General features: G+C 42.4%; 1 protein-coding gene across 3 annotated transcripts in view; it reads left to right on the top strand.

Moving 5' to 3' along the window:
• Positions 1-13916, top strand: part of ARHGEF3 (Rho guanine nucleotide exchange factor 3) — a 257794-nt gene that overhangs the window by 58697 nt on the left and 185181 nt on the right. The gene's annotated exons all lie outside the window — the stretch shown is intronic.

Below are 13916 nucleotides of genomic sequence, written 5' to 3'. Positions count from 1 at the left end.
GATCTGTTAGTCACTGGAAATTTTGTCTGTTTGTGAACTGCAAGAGAGAATCCTAAGTAGTTATTAAAAATGAAAAAATTCAGTACTAAAAAAATACTGTCAAGTCATTTTAAAGACATAATACATCAAGACCAAATGTAGAGAACAGGAAATTAACATTATTAAATTTGATGGAAAACAGTGTTTCTAAATCTCTTGTACTGGTGTCTGCCCTTACTTATACCTGCACAAATTCACTGATATTGCACAGATAAATGAGGAATTCATTCAGCTCAAAATTTACATTTAATTTGATTTCTTGGAACAAACACACTGGCCAATGATCCAAGTGTAATGAAAGATTTGCCAGTCAGCTCTCCTGGTAAATACGTGTTTACATATTTACATTGGACCCTTGTTACATTGAATTAATTTAAATAGTAAACATTGCTTCAAACTTTAATTCAGTGTCTCATTTTTTGATATTTGGAGCACATGATATGAATGAAATGCTTCAGAACTGAGTTTGAAACAGTCTTATATACTGGTTGCTTATCAGAGAAAAACATTTGTTGTTTGAAGTATTTACATACTAGGAGGGATGTCTGTCTAAAAATGTTTCAGCTGAGAGGGTTCCTTTAATTCTTAGGTACAGCACAGTTTATTTGTATCTAGTGAGACTGAGAGGCCAAATGAATAAAACATTGACCTCTCATGGAACTGGGATCAAACTGAGATGTGAAATGAATTACATTTAGGGTTTGATTTGGTAAGGACCTTAACAGAGCTGGATGGGAAATAGTTTTCCCATCTTGAAAATTTCTTTGAGATTTTGAAATTTTTGCCTTTCCTGAATCATGCTCAAATGTTAATTTTTTGGGGGGGGGGGGGTGGGGAGGGAGAGGAGGAAGGGTGAATTAAAACATCCTGTTTAAATTTCAACCATTTTAATGTTGGGTTTTTTTTACTATAATTAGCTACAGTTTGAATAAAAAAGCTATTTTGAATCAGAAGAACATATTTATTTTTAGAAAATGCACAAAAACCATAAGGATAACTTTGAAACTCCTCCCCCCCCCCATCACCAAAAAAAAATCTTTGCCACAACAGAAACTTTTCACCAGAAAATCTTGGTTTCAGTGAATCTCCATTTGCCATTGAAGAAGACATTAGCTGAAAAATTCCTAGTGTAATGCTTAATACTCTTGTCCTGACTTTTATTGCTCATGTACTTAGGCCATGACTTCACTACAGGGAAGATCAATGCTGCTGTGATTTGATCGTCTGGAGTTTGATTTAGTAGGTCTATTAAAGACTCACTAAATTGAACTCAGAAGGTGCCTCTGCCAGCACCTGCTACTCCTGTTCCTTGTGGAGGAATAAGGGAAGCCAAGGGAAGCTACTGCCGACCTCCCTCTGTGAAGACCATGTGGAAACTTGAATTAAGGTGAATTGATTCGAGCTATGCAATTAGCATAGCTGAAGTTGTGTATTTTAATTGAACCTTCCCCTGTAATGTAGACCTGGCCTCGGTTAGGTATGTGTTCAGCACCTTATAGCATTGAGCACATAGTAAGATTCTACATGTTTGTTAGTGGACAATAATCTAAAAAGCAGTTAAATTGAGTTAGGCATATTTCTGCAATTCTCTGGAGAGTCTGAACACAGAGTTAGTTTAAACATTGAATTATGTGGGGTTATTTCACCTTCTGAGAGGGTGGTTACTACACATCAGAATTAAAGGCTGTTGTAAAGGCCACAGTCACTTGCGCTCTGTCTACACTGCAGGCTTCTTTTGGGGGGGCTTGAGGCTAGGCCATGGGTGGCAATGCCTGTGGGAGGGAGTGCCGTGTGTTCAGGGTACTGCTCAGGCTAGCTTCCTGCTGCAAGGCTTTTCCAGAGTGCCTGCAGCTTTAAGAGGGGCCAGGAGACAAACTATAGAATTGTGATTGCTTTGGACGGAGTGGCCATCAGGGCACCCACGTTATTTCCTGGAGGTCTTTGCTTTCGAAAGAAAACCACCTTCTCTTTCCAAAAAAGAGGATTACTAATGCTGGAAAAAACCCTCTGTTCTTTCAAAAGAATGCGATTGCAGTGTGGACGTAATTGAAGGTTTTTTCCCCAAAAAAACCTCTGTAGCATAGACATACCCTAATTGGAAAATTAGTGTTTTAGTTCTCAATGCTGATAGACTTTTAACTTTCCTAGAAGTAGACAGAGTTTCTTTGTTTGCAAAGAAGAGATATGACAAGTTAAGTTATTCTAGCTATAAAAAAATTCCTTTATGCAACAATCTTTTTTCAGTGAAAAATATTTTGAAAGCATCTATCCACTTTTAAGTGATACAATTTTATCAAAGCAAGTCTCCTTTCTTGACTAACTGGCTTAATGCCATGTCCCTAAACACTAACTATAAAAAAATAGCATACAATATCCTTTTAAAAAAGTGACAAAAATGTGTTTTACATTACAATAGTTGTGAAAGTGTTTAATAAGGTGATTGAAGTTCAAATGATGAAATAGTCTTATCTGTTCTATACAACTGTATCTCACAGCCTTCCATACCCCAACTGGAAGATACAACATGGGGAAAATAAAGATCCAAAATGAGGGAGCAGGAAAACAGTAATAGAAGATTTTAAATAATATTGGTTTACCTTCTTAAGAACAAATAACATTTGTGTTATTTGGTTTTCTTGATTTAGTAAATAATTTCTAATAGTTGCAGAAAGGAAAAAAAGCCCACGGTTTTGTTTTTGAGAATGAGATTTTATAGTTACATCTAAAATGAGCCTAGATGACATGGGTTCAAAAAATAAACATTCCATGGAAACTACCTCTTGTTTTCTTTACCGTAGATGTCATGAGATGCCATAAGTCAGTGTTTCTCAAACTGTGCTCCGCGGAGCCCCAGGGCTCCACGAGACATCTCCAGGGGCTCTGCGAGGTTGACAAACTGGAAACATCAATAGGTACAACACATACAATCAGTGGACTGCTGAGGCTCCACATAAATTTTTACGCATGTAAAGGGGTCCGGAGCCCAAAGTGTTTGAGAACTGCTGCCATAAGTAATTTCTTAAATTCAAGAAGCTTCTCTGGAAAACTATCAGTAACAACGCTATTTGGTTAGACTGTAGTATCTTTCTGACCTCAAGTTTTTAATGAGGGTTTATTTCTGTTTTGAGAACGAAAAGGAATGAATTATCTGTTTCCTTGAACTTGAATACTGTTATGTCTTTTTCTCCTGGAGGTTTTTCGCTGGTGTTCTAATAACAAATGTCCATTTAAGCAATGCTGTTGGGTGTTTTTATCATGTATACAGGATGTTGTCTATATATTTTATCTTAATATGAAACTTAGCAGTTCTTTTTAAGTGAACGGTTGTTCTATCTATATTTTAGAGTGCATCTGTCTGTGTGTTTGTCTGTGAGCCTGTTTGTTCAAGAATTCCTCCTAAATGGTAAGAGCTAGGACCACCAGATTTGGTATGTAGCTTCCTCTTGTCTTACCTTAAAGCAAGGTCAGGGTTTGATTGTGCCAGGACAACCAGAAGGCCTGGGAAAAGGACGGTTTTCCATAACATGCAAAGGGAGGGGCTGCTGTTCGGAGGGAAACGATATGAGAGTGGCCACTGCAGGGGAGAACTATCCTGCACAGTGTCCACTGGAGGCAGCTGTACCACCAAGGGAGTGGTCAGCATGGCTGGGGCTCTGCCATCTTGCCTGCCAGCACACAAGTAAGAAGCCCTCTTGCCAGAAACCCTCCCCCCGCCCAGCCTTTGGTCACAGCACCAGAGTGGGAGGGAGGGGGAAAGGCCCCAAGCAGCTGCGGGGCACAGAGGGAGAGAGACAGGTCTCTGATAGCTGGGGGAAAACTGAGGGGGGAGAGAACAGGCCCTTATGTGTTGGAGGGGTCTGTGGGGGGAGAGAACAGGCCTCTGGCCCCAGTCTCATGCATCCCTCCATTCCCAAGGCCCTGCTCTGGAGGACCCAGGCAATGCCGAGTAAATCAGCTAGTTCATAATATAGCTGCATTATAGACACACAATAGCACAGCAACTGAAAAAAATAATATAAATGTTTCCTCCCTGTAGTTTGTAAACTACATAGGAATAATTCTAGGCTGTTTCTGTTTAGCAAGACGCTAATCCTGTCAGTCCATTTCTGTTCTAGGGTCACAAAATAATACCATAAGTATTAAACATAAAAAGCAAATAAAACCAAATAAATCCCCAATAACATTAATACAATATTATAGATTAAAAGTTTGGAAATGCAAAAAGTAAAGTTTTCAGTAGAAAAATTAATAGGGACCCTTTACAAATAATTCACTACCTGAATCCACCCTCAATTTATAACATTAGCAGAAGCATTTGTTTCAGTTGATTTAATCTCTGGAGCAAAGTAACTTCAGTGACCTTTATTGCATAGCTGAAGTCAAAGTATCTTAACTTAGCTTTTGATGCTGTCTATGCTTCAGGAAGTCAAAGAAAGAACACGTTTCCTTCGACTTCCTTACTCCTTGTGAACGCAGGGTTACTAGCGTCGACTAGAGTGCCCCTCTTGCTTTGAATTAGGTGTCTTAACTAGACTGCTAATTTGAATCCTAGAAGATCGACAGCGACACCTTGGATCTTCCTCTGCAGTGTAGATGTATTCTGGGATAGCACTTGGGACAAAGGCTTGACATCAGTGACAGTATACCTAGTGAGGCTTGTTGATTGATGAACTCTATTTGAGTTTAGGGTCTATACATGTTCATCACAGAAATGCTTTTCAGTGTTTTATATCAACTGTAATTGATCACACTGTAATTTGCAGCAGTTAAAACTTCAGTATAAAATGCATTAAAACTTTAAATCAGGCCCACATTTCTTGAGCAGCAGAAATACTGTACAGGCAGTCCCCGACTTACGCGGATCTGACTTATGTCGGATCCGCACTTACGAACGGGGCTGTTCTCGCCCCGGAGCTCACGGGCGGCGGGTCGCCACCCATGTCCTCCGGGGCGAGAAAAGCGTCTCCCGGTCTCCCTGGTTTGCTGGGGGGGTCCAGCAAAGCCGCTGGACCCCCCCAGCAGACCAGGGACACCAGAGCAAAGCCGCCGCTTGGACGGCTTTGCTCGTTTGTCCGGGAGCAAAGCCGCCGCCTGGATAGCTTTGCTCCCGGGCAAACGAGCAAAGCTGCCCAGGCGGCGGATTTGCTCGGGTGTCCCTGGTCTTCTGCGGGAGCTCCGGGGCGAGAAAAGCCCCGTTCGTAAGTGCGGATCCGACATAAGTGGGCCTGATTTAAAGTTTTAATGCATTTTATACTGAAGTTTTAACTGCTGCAAATTACAGTGTGATCAATTACAGTTGATATAATACACTGAAAAGCCTTTCTGTGATGAACATGTATAGACCCTATGCCTTGATTCATGCTATAAATATATTACGAAGAAAACCAAGAACAGCAGTAGGTGTAAGACTTGTTTCACTGTTGACTGTATCTAGTTCAGTGTGAATCAGCTTTTCATTTGAATACATCCAGATTCTCAGAGGCTGTTTTTGAATTCAATTTGCTGCTTAATGTTTTCTGACACTGCCATCTAAAACATTATGCTCATATTTGGTATGCCAGCGTATGCTGCTACAAATCCCTCACCCACTCTTCATGAATAAATTTATTTCTTTTTAAGCAGTTATAACTTAATCATGCTATATTGAGTGGATTCTTCTGAAGTGCTGAGTACTTACAACTCAGTTATGCAAATTGGCAACTCGGGTCTGTATGACTGAAAACTAAATTTTGTGGGCCATAGTCTGATTTGTTAAGCTTGTGCAAACCCTGATTTGTAGGTGTTGTCAGAGAACAAAACTTGACTGTCCATCTTTTGAGTGCAAAAAAACACAGACTTTACTGAAGAGAACAAAAATTATTTTGTGCATTTCAAAAATCACAATTGCTTGCGCACACAAGGATGTAATTCCTAAATATATCATGGTTCGTTTGAGTTAGTCATACAAGCACTTAAACAAAAAGATCATTTAGAAAATTGTACATAGATTTTATCTTAGAAGCAGCTTTTTAAATGAATACCAAAAGTACTTTCATTTATGCACATAATCAACAGATTATGCACAGATTCATAGTGTGCATAAAAATGTTCTTGTATCTGTCTTCACCAGGTAAACCCCTTTTGAAAATTTGCTTACATCAAGAACCTAGATACCAGTATTTTGACAATAAATTTGTTCTTATGAAAAGTATTTTGTATTACACTTTTTGATGAGTTGCTAACAATTTATATTCCAGGAGATATTTTTCAATGTTCTCAATAGTCAGGCTTATTATTTAACCATATGCTATTAAAAAATTCACAGCTGTAGAAACAACCGTTATTTTTGCCAAAGATTAGCTGTTTGAAAAGAATTTTTACTTTCCAAAGGAGCTTGACTTAAGATTGTTTGAACTCCTTCTTTATTATCTGCCTGGTATATGGCAGATTAGTTTGCAAGTCCCACTTTCATCTTCAAACAGATGTAGCAGCTGTGCCTTTTTAAATAGGTAACAAGAAACACAAAGCTAATTTGTGGGCTATATATAGAAAGCTGTTGCAGTCAGTGCTGGTTCTAAGGTGGAAAGACTGCAAGATCAATCATAGGTGTCAAAATATAATTTAAACCACAATTAAATCCTTCATGTTACCACATCATCATGCTTTAAGACAGGCAGTACATCTTCCCATTAAGTGTTGTTTTATATTCCTCCTCTACCACTTCTCAAAATAGTATAGAAAAAGGTGCACAGGAAATCACTAAGCAATAATATTGTGAAATTTGACACTATTTGAGCTCTGTTCTAAAAAGTGATGTGAAAACAATACTTTTAAAATCAGCAGCTATATTCCTTGTCTATTCACAATAGTGTCTGTATATTTTAGTGACAATTGTACAGTTTTTCCTACTTTTAATTCCTGTAATAGTTATTGGAGAGGCTTGTAATCTGCAAATGGGGATGAGGTTCCAGTGGTATGGGCTCTGTAGCCCTAGTTGAATGGAAGGAGAATGTAGAGTACAAGTGAGGCCAGAATTTTTATGGTTAATGGTAATAGGTAAAAAGGAAATAATTCACTATGATTTTCAGATCCCAGGCTGAGTTAGGAAAGCTGACAAGTAGGGAGAAAAAACTTAGAAATCTTCTTCCTACTTGTATATGGAGCAAAATACACATGGTAACCCTGATCCAGCTATATATTTTAGAAATATAGAGCTGTCTGTCTGCGAGTCTGTTCGTACAAAAACTCCTCCTAAACTATAAGAATTAGGGCAACCAAATTTGGTATGCAGCTTCCTCCTATTCTAACTTAAAGCAAGGTCAGGGTTTGGTTGTGCCAGGCATGCCCCACCTACTCCTGACCAGGCCTGGGTAGTGCTGGTGTGAGGCCTGCATGGTAGGAATGTAAGATGTTAACTGGTTAACCCAGTGGTCTCCAACCTTTTGACACCCAAGATCACTTTTTAAATGTCAGAGCAACCCAAGATCTACCGCCCCATTCTTCCCCCAAGACCCCACCCCTTCCTTGACGCCCCGCCCTCTCTATTCTCCTCCTCTCCATCACTTGCTATCCTCAGCCCTTATACACTCTACACTGCTGCTTTTTTCTAATTCTTCTGTAGGAAGAGGTTTTTTCCAACATTTGGCCTGTCTAGACTGCACCAAATGTCAGAAAACCCCCTTATTTTGGAAGCCCCCTTATTCCTCATGGAATATACCGAAAGAGCATGTTTGCTTTTCCACTAAAAAAAGAGGAACTCTCACTCTCAGCTCAATGATGAGGGCTAGGCTTCAGGTACAGTGTCTCCTGGGATGACTGACCGTCTCTCTTTATTCTCCAAAGCCAGACCACTTGCGAGAGGGGGATGGTCAACACCATCCAGAGCAGCCTCCCAAACTGGAGGGGTCTGCAAGTACCAGAGACCCATGGATGAATTCCAGAGGAAGCACCTTGTGGTACTCTAATCCATGGAGCAGATCATAGACTGCAGGAAGACCTCCAGCTGTGACGAGGCATCTGGTGGGAGATGCTGGTTCAGGACTGCACCTTGTGTGCAACCATGCAGTCCCCGGTGGCCAGCATGTTCCCTGCACCTGTTCCTGCTCCTACTCCTCCTGTTTCTTCTCCAACCCTGCCCCCTTCCTAAGGCCCCTGCACCCATGATGGTGGGATCACCAGCTCCAGGCGTCACTCCCAGCCCCATCCTTGAGCCTCACTTCCCCTCTCCTACCCCTCCCAGCTCCCTCCTTTCCTTGCCAAGGTTCTCCTCACGCTTCTCTCTTTCCCTCTCCCAAGTTCTTTCCCCAGTCCCTCCCCAGTTACTTTGACGCCAAATACAAACAACACCAAGTTGATTTTTTTAAAAAGTCTGTTTTATTGTCTCTGCAGGGAAGGGGGGAAGAGAGAGGTGTTGGAGGAAAGAGTGAGAGTGGCCATGCACAGGCCCCTAGTGGGGAGACCTAAGGGAGAGTGTCACTGGGATCCTTGTGAGAAACTTTCCCTCAGGGCCCCCTGAATGTGCACAGCCCCTTGATGGGCTTGCCAGATGGCAGCCATGCACAGATGCTCCTAGGCCCTGCCAATGTGGTCAGCCTCTGCCCCCCACACTGGCAGGAATGCCTCCCTCTTCCCCTCCCAAATATTGTGGATCACACATTGCACGGCCACCATGTGTAGGATGTTCCAATCCCCAAAGTCTAGCTGGATGAGGAGGCATCTGAATCATGCCTTCAGCTGCCCTAAGTGCCCTCAATGACCATCTGGACCCTGCTGAGCCTGGTGTGGAACCATTCCCTAGAGTGGTCAAGGTGGTCAGTTAGCTAACTGCTGTCCTTCTGCCCTGCCTGAAGTGGTTCCATGTGGCCTTAAAGTTAGCATCCAATCAGTGTGGACGCTCTATTTGATGAGCTTTTGGTGTGTAGACACGCTATTTCAAAATAAGCTATTTTGGAATATTTGTTCTGAAATAAATTATTCCGAAATAAATATGAACTGTAAATGTAGCCTAAGGGTGCAGCACGGGAGAGGTGCAAAAAAGGGGAGAAAATTGGCAAGACATAGTTTAAATATCAGGTCTGTTCTATAAAAACTTTTCTGGCAGTTGTCCATGTGGTGTTGGATGCTTTCAACTTAGTTGCAAGTTAGAGGCTGATAACAGTTTGACAGTGATAAATTGAGTAATCAGAATTGCAATAATGGATGGTCTTCTGTTCAGAGCCCCTAGTATATTAATATGCACGTCAAATTTATATCACTTGTTATAGAGTTTCAAGGAATTGTTACAATGATGATTGCATCATATGGATATTTTTGTTAATTTTCTATTTTCCTTTGTAATTATGTTGCCTTAACTACATAAATCATGACATACTTGCTAAAGATAAAGTGTCTGTTGTTTTCCACGTATTGAACTAAATTAAAATAGAACTAATGGTCTGTGCTTTGTGATAAGGAAGGCAAGAAAAAAAGGGAAAATTTATGTGATAGTACTGTTAAAATGTTGCAGAAAAGTATGGGTAGAAGGCTTACGGGTGGAATTTTGAAAAGTGTGTAAGTGATTTAAGAGAACAAGTGTCATTGAAAGTCCAGTGGTCATTTTCAAAATCCCATCCTGAATTTTTAATCCACTGTGTATGCCATTTCCTAGAGGAGAATTTGAAACACTTCCTGGGCAGATAATAAGCCTTTTTAAACAGCTGTTATTGCTGATCACATGCCTCTCTTCTTGTGTGATGTGATATGCCAGTTGCAGTTAGGGTTGTTAGAGAATAGTCGAGTGGAATACTCTACTACTCACATTCCCACCCCTTTGCTACCTTGGTATGAGAGGCAACAGGGGAGGGGGGAACAGGAGACGGTGCTGGGAGGAGTGGGCTTAAAAGGGCAGAGGTTTGGGGAGGTGGATAAGGGAGGCTGCTCCAGCAGCAGCCCCTGTTTGCAGCAGCCTGGCCGCAGCCATCTAGGGCTCCTCCAGTAGTAGCTCCTGGCCATGGCCAGTCCTGGCCACTGCGAACAGGGGCTACTGGACTGGCTTGTGCTGGTATGGGATGCTGCGCCTCTGCATTTTAAACCTCGTAAGAGCCTGGTGGCTCTTACTGCGTTTAAAATGCAGAGCTGCGGTACGAGTGGCTCCTGGAGTTGGCACGAGCTGGGACTGCTGAGTGCTGACTCAAGCCAGCTCCAGGAACTACCTCCACTACATCTCTGCAGAGCTGTCCTTATTGACTAATCATGTTGTCGATACATATTGTATTAGCCAGATGACCACAATTTAATATCCTTAGTTTCAGTCCAGCTGAGGTTCTTGAGTTGAAAATTTTGCCTTAACTGGCACTCAGGAAAAAATCTGGGAAAAGGGGTTTTACAGAGACTGTCTTTGATTCTAGTATGTAGCACTGTGAGCTGTGTTGACTCCATCTATGTACTTGAAGTTCTGGAACTCCCTCTGAACTGGCAAAATTCCCAACCGGGAAATTAAAAACCAAAATCTGTAGTGGTTACTGAACGAAGAAGGGATGTTCATTATTATTACTTAGCAACTAGAAGCCTCTACTGAGATCAGGTTTCCAAGTGTGCTGAAAATATTCATGATAGATAAGAGTACTTACTCCAAAGTTGACATGCAAGACGGTGTATTGTGGTGTTGTAGCTGTGCCAGTTCCAGGATATTAGAATGACAAAGTGGGTGAGGTGATACCTTTTTTGGACCAATTTCTGTTAGGCAAAGTGACAGGCTTTTGAGCTGACACAGAGCTGTTCTTCAGGTCTGGGAAAGATACTTGCAGAGTTGCAGCAAAAGGCAGAGTGGAATAGATTGTTTAGCATGAGCAGTAAGTATGTATTGTAAGTGAGCATTCAACTTAGTGTCCCAGGAATGCCCTCTTAACACTTCTGAAGTGACAGGACAAAAAAACGGAGGTAAGTGGATGACAGAAAGTAATGTTATAAATTCAACATGTCTGTGTAGTCTATGGATGTGAAGGTTTAACCGGTTAACCAGTAAGCCTCACCCTTAACCAGTGAGGCTTACCAGTTAAGGTTAACCTGTGGGGGCTGGAACAGCTTCTCGCCTGCTGTGGACTGGGGGCTGCTCCAGCCCCATGGGGGACCCACCACAGGCAGGGGCTGCTCTGGCTAGGCTGGAGCAGCCCTTTCCTGCAGGGGGCGGGGGGAAGAGGCGCTCCAGCTCAGCAGCAGGCAACGGAGCCGCTCCAGCCAATGAAATGGGCTTTTCAATCCCTACTGTAGTCTGATTTTTAGTGTGCAGCAGGGTAACAGATTTAAGCTCCCAGACTTGTCTTTTGAAAGTGTTATGCAGGTTTCCTTTGAGGAAGGGGACTGAGAGGGTCATACAGAGTGATCGCTTTGTGAAAAGTATTCTTCCACAAATGATAGGGTGTTTTTGTCATTTTCCTGTGTGAGTTCATTTGAGAGTGTAGTGATAGTCTGCTTGTTATTGAGGCATTTTGTGCACTGGATGAGGTAGAGCATACGTTGGATAGGCATGTATAGGACCCTTGGATTTTCAAAGGTGTGAGGGGGGTGTTGATCATTGTAGCCATGGAGCTAGGTTTTGCCAGGTCACCTTGCATATTGTATGTTTTGCGAGGTCACCTTGCATATTTCTGTAATCCTGGAAGTATCTTTCCAAGAAAAGAAGAATTGCTGTATGTGGCTGGAGAGCATGTTTCTCTCTCCAGCAAAAGTTGGTCCAATAGAACAGTGGTTCCCAACCTTTTTTGTACCGTGGACTGAGAAACCCATTCCCAAAGTTTTGGCGGACCAGCAACATTTTATTTGCATATTTTCATACTCATTATGGTATAAAAAGCCCCAGCTCCCAGAACCCCCCACTGCCAGCCCTAACTCCTAGAGTCCCCAAACCTCTACTACCCCTTCAGTACTAGCCACTGACCCTAGAGTCACCTGCACCCAATCCCTCCAGTGCCAGCTTCCCACCCTCAGAGCCCCCCCGGTGCCAGCACCCTGCCCCTTAAAGTGCCCCACCACCAGAGCCCCCCAGTGACAGTCTCCTGTTTCCAGAGCCCCATTGCACCCAACCCCCGTACCTTCCAAGTGCCAGCCCCAAGTCCCCAATATTAGCTCCATCCCCAGTCCAACCCCCTGCTCCCATAGCCCTCTCTCTACTAGCCATGCCTCCAGAGCCCCCCAGTTCCAGCTCCCTACCCAGGACACCCCAGAGCCTCCCAGTATCAACCCCCCATATTTTAGAGCTCCCCACCCCTTAGAGCTCCCCAATACTAGCCCTGCCCTCAAAGCCTCCCAGTATTCCCCTCCAGTGTCAGCCCCCTGCCTCTTAGTGCCTCCTACCCCCAGAGCCTCCCAGCACTAGCCCTGCGCCGAAGCCCCCACTACCTGTCCCACCCTCCTCATCTAGCCCTGTGCTGCCGCCAGCTGTATGCTGTTGCCCAGATCAGGGCTGCTCTAAGGCTGGTGTGCCGGGCTCCTTGCAGCCCTCCTGTGGTACAGTGAACTGCTCTTCTGCAGCTGGGACGAGCCCCTACCTCTGCCCGGCGCTAGTTGGCTGAGAGGTGGGAAAGGACACACCTCTCCCAACAGCCGTGGTGGGAGGGGCCTGCCGGGCAGTGTATCCTTTGCCCCCCACCATTTGCAAACCTGTACCTCACCCACCTTGTCTCTCACATTCAACACATATAGACAAAAGGCTGTGGGGAAAAAAATATTATCACACTTTACAGAAAGGTGGTTAATGCACATAGAGATTAAATGACTTGCCCAGTGTCAGACCGGATCTCTGTGGCCAAGCCCGGAATTGTTTCTAAATCTTTCAAATCTTAGTTTAGTTTGTTCATGTGCTTTTTTGTTGTATGTATAGTGTCTTTAAGTTGCTGGAGGGCTTTAATAAACTGAATTGTTACTTGTGAGAGTCTTTGTTTTCCCATATGCAAATGATTATTTATTTGAATAATCTGTTCATTCATTATTAATCCCAAAATAAACAGTCCGCCTTCCGCAAACCTAACTGGAAATGTAAAAATGTAACTGTCAGATATGTTTAGAATCTGGTGACTCCCTGACCCAGTTACAGTAGTTAACATTTGTGATGTGTTTGGAAGCCCTGTAGTGACCATGTGTAGCCAGGTTAAAAGTCAGTTACAACATGATTAGGTCATAACCGTCCCACACATGTCAACAGTATTTGAAACAGGCATCCTGTCATTGTTATTCATATTAGCAGAGCCAAAATGCACTGAGGTATTCAGACAGTGGGATCTATCTTTAAATATACTTTAAAAAATTCTAAATAGGCAACTAGCAGTGTCATGGAGTGAGTAAAACCTGGATTCAGTTAGCTAAACCATTTATTGATTTGCAACACTTCAGCAGGTGAAATAACTTTTGTTTTAGAATCCTCATTGGTAAAATCTCAATAATACTTGCCCAACTTTGTAAAGTGATTTGAGATTTGCTGATACTAGAAAGCAGGATATAAGTATAAAGTGATGGTTACTATGATTACTTTATAGAGATATCTGCTTATGTGTAAGTGTAATATATTGCAGGAGAGTAGTTCCAGAATAAGCTGAAACTGTAAATGTTGCCTGGTTTAAATGCATTTCGGCTGATTGCAAAACTTTGTTAAACTGCCTTTATCCTTTTCCTGTAATTTTAGATATTGTCTGAAGAAGGCACAGCTGGCCTGATTTTTAGTAGTGTTGAAGTCACTGGGAGGCAGGCTATGGGTGGTCAGCTCTGAAAATCAGTTCCACATGTTTCAATAGATTTGTAAGATTGCCTCCTTATTTTGGCTTTCAAATTGTATTAAAACAATGTTTACTAACTAAAGTGAAAAGAGAAATTTATCAGGAATATAACCAGTACAAAGCAGTAGGCAAACTAAGGTGTTTCTTAGCACT

This window comes from Pelodiscus sinensis, chromosome 11 (assembly GCF_052426305.1).
Source record: "Pelodiscus sinensis isolate ZL-2025 chromosome 11, ASM5242630v1, whole genome shotgun sequence".
Lineage (NCBI taxonomy): Eukaryota > Metazoa > Chordata > Testudines > Trionychidae > Pelodiscus > Pelodiscus sinensis.
The sequence above is the reverse complement of the archived record's forward strand: the minus strand, read 5'-3'. Positions and strand labels throughout refer to the sequence as shown.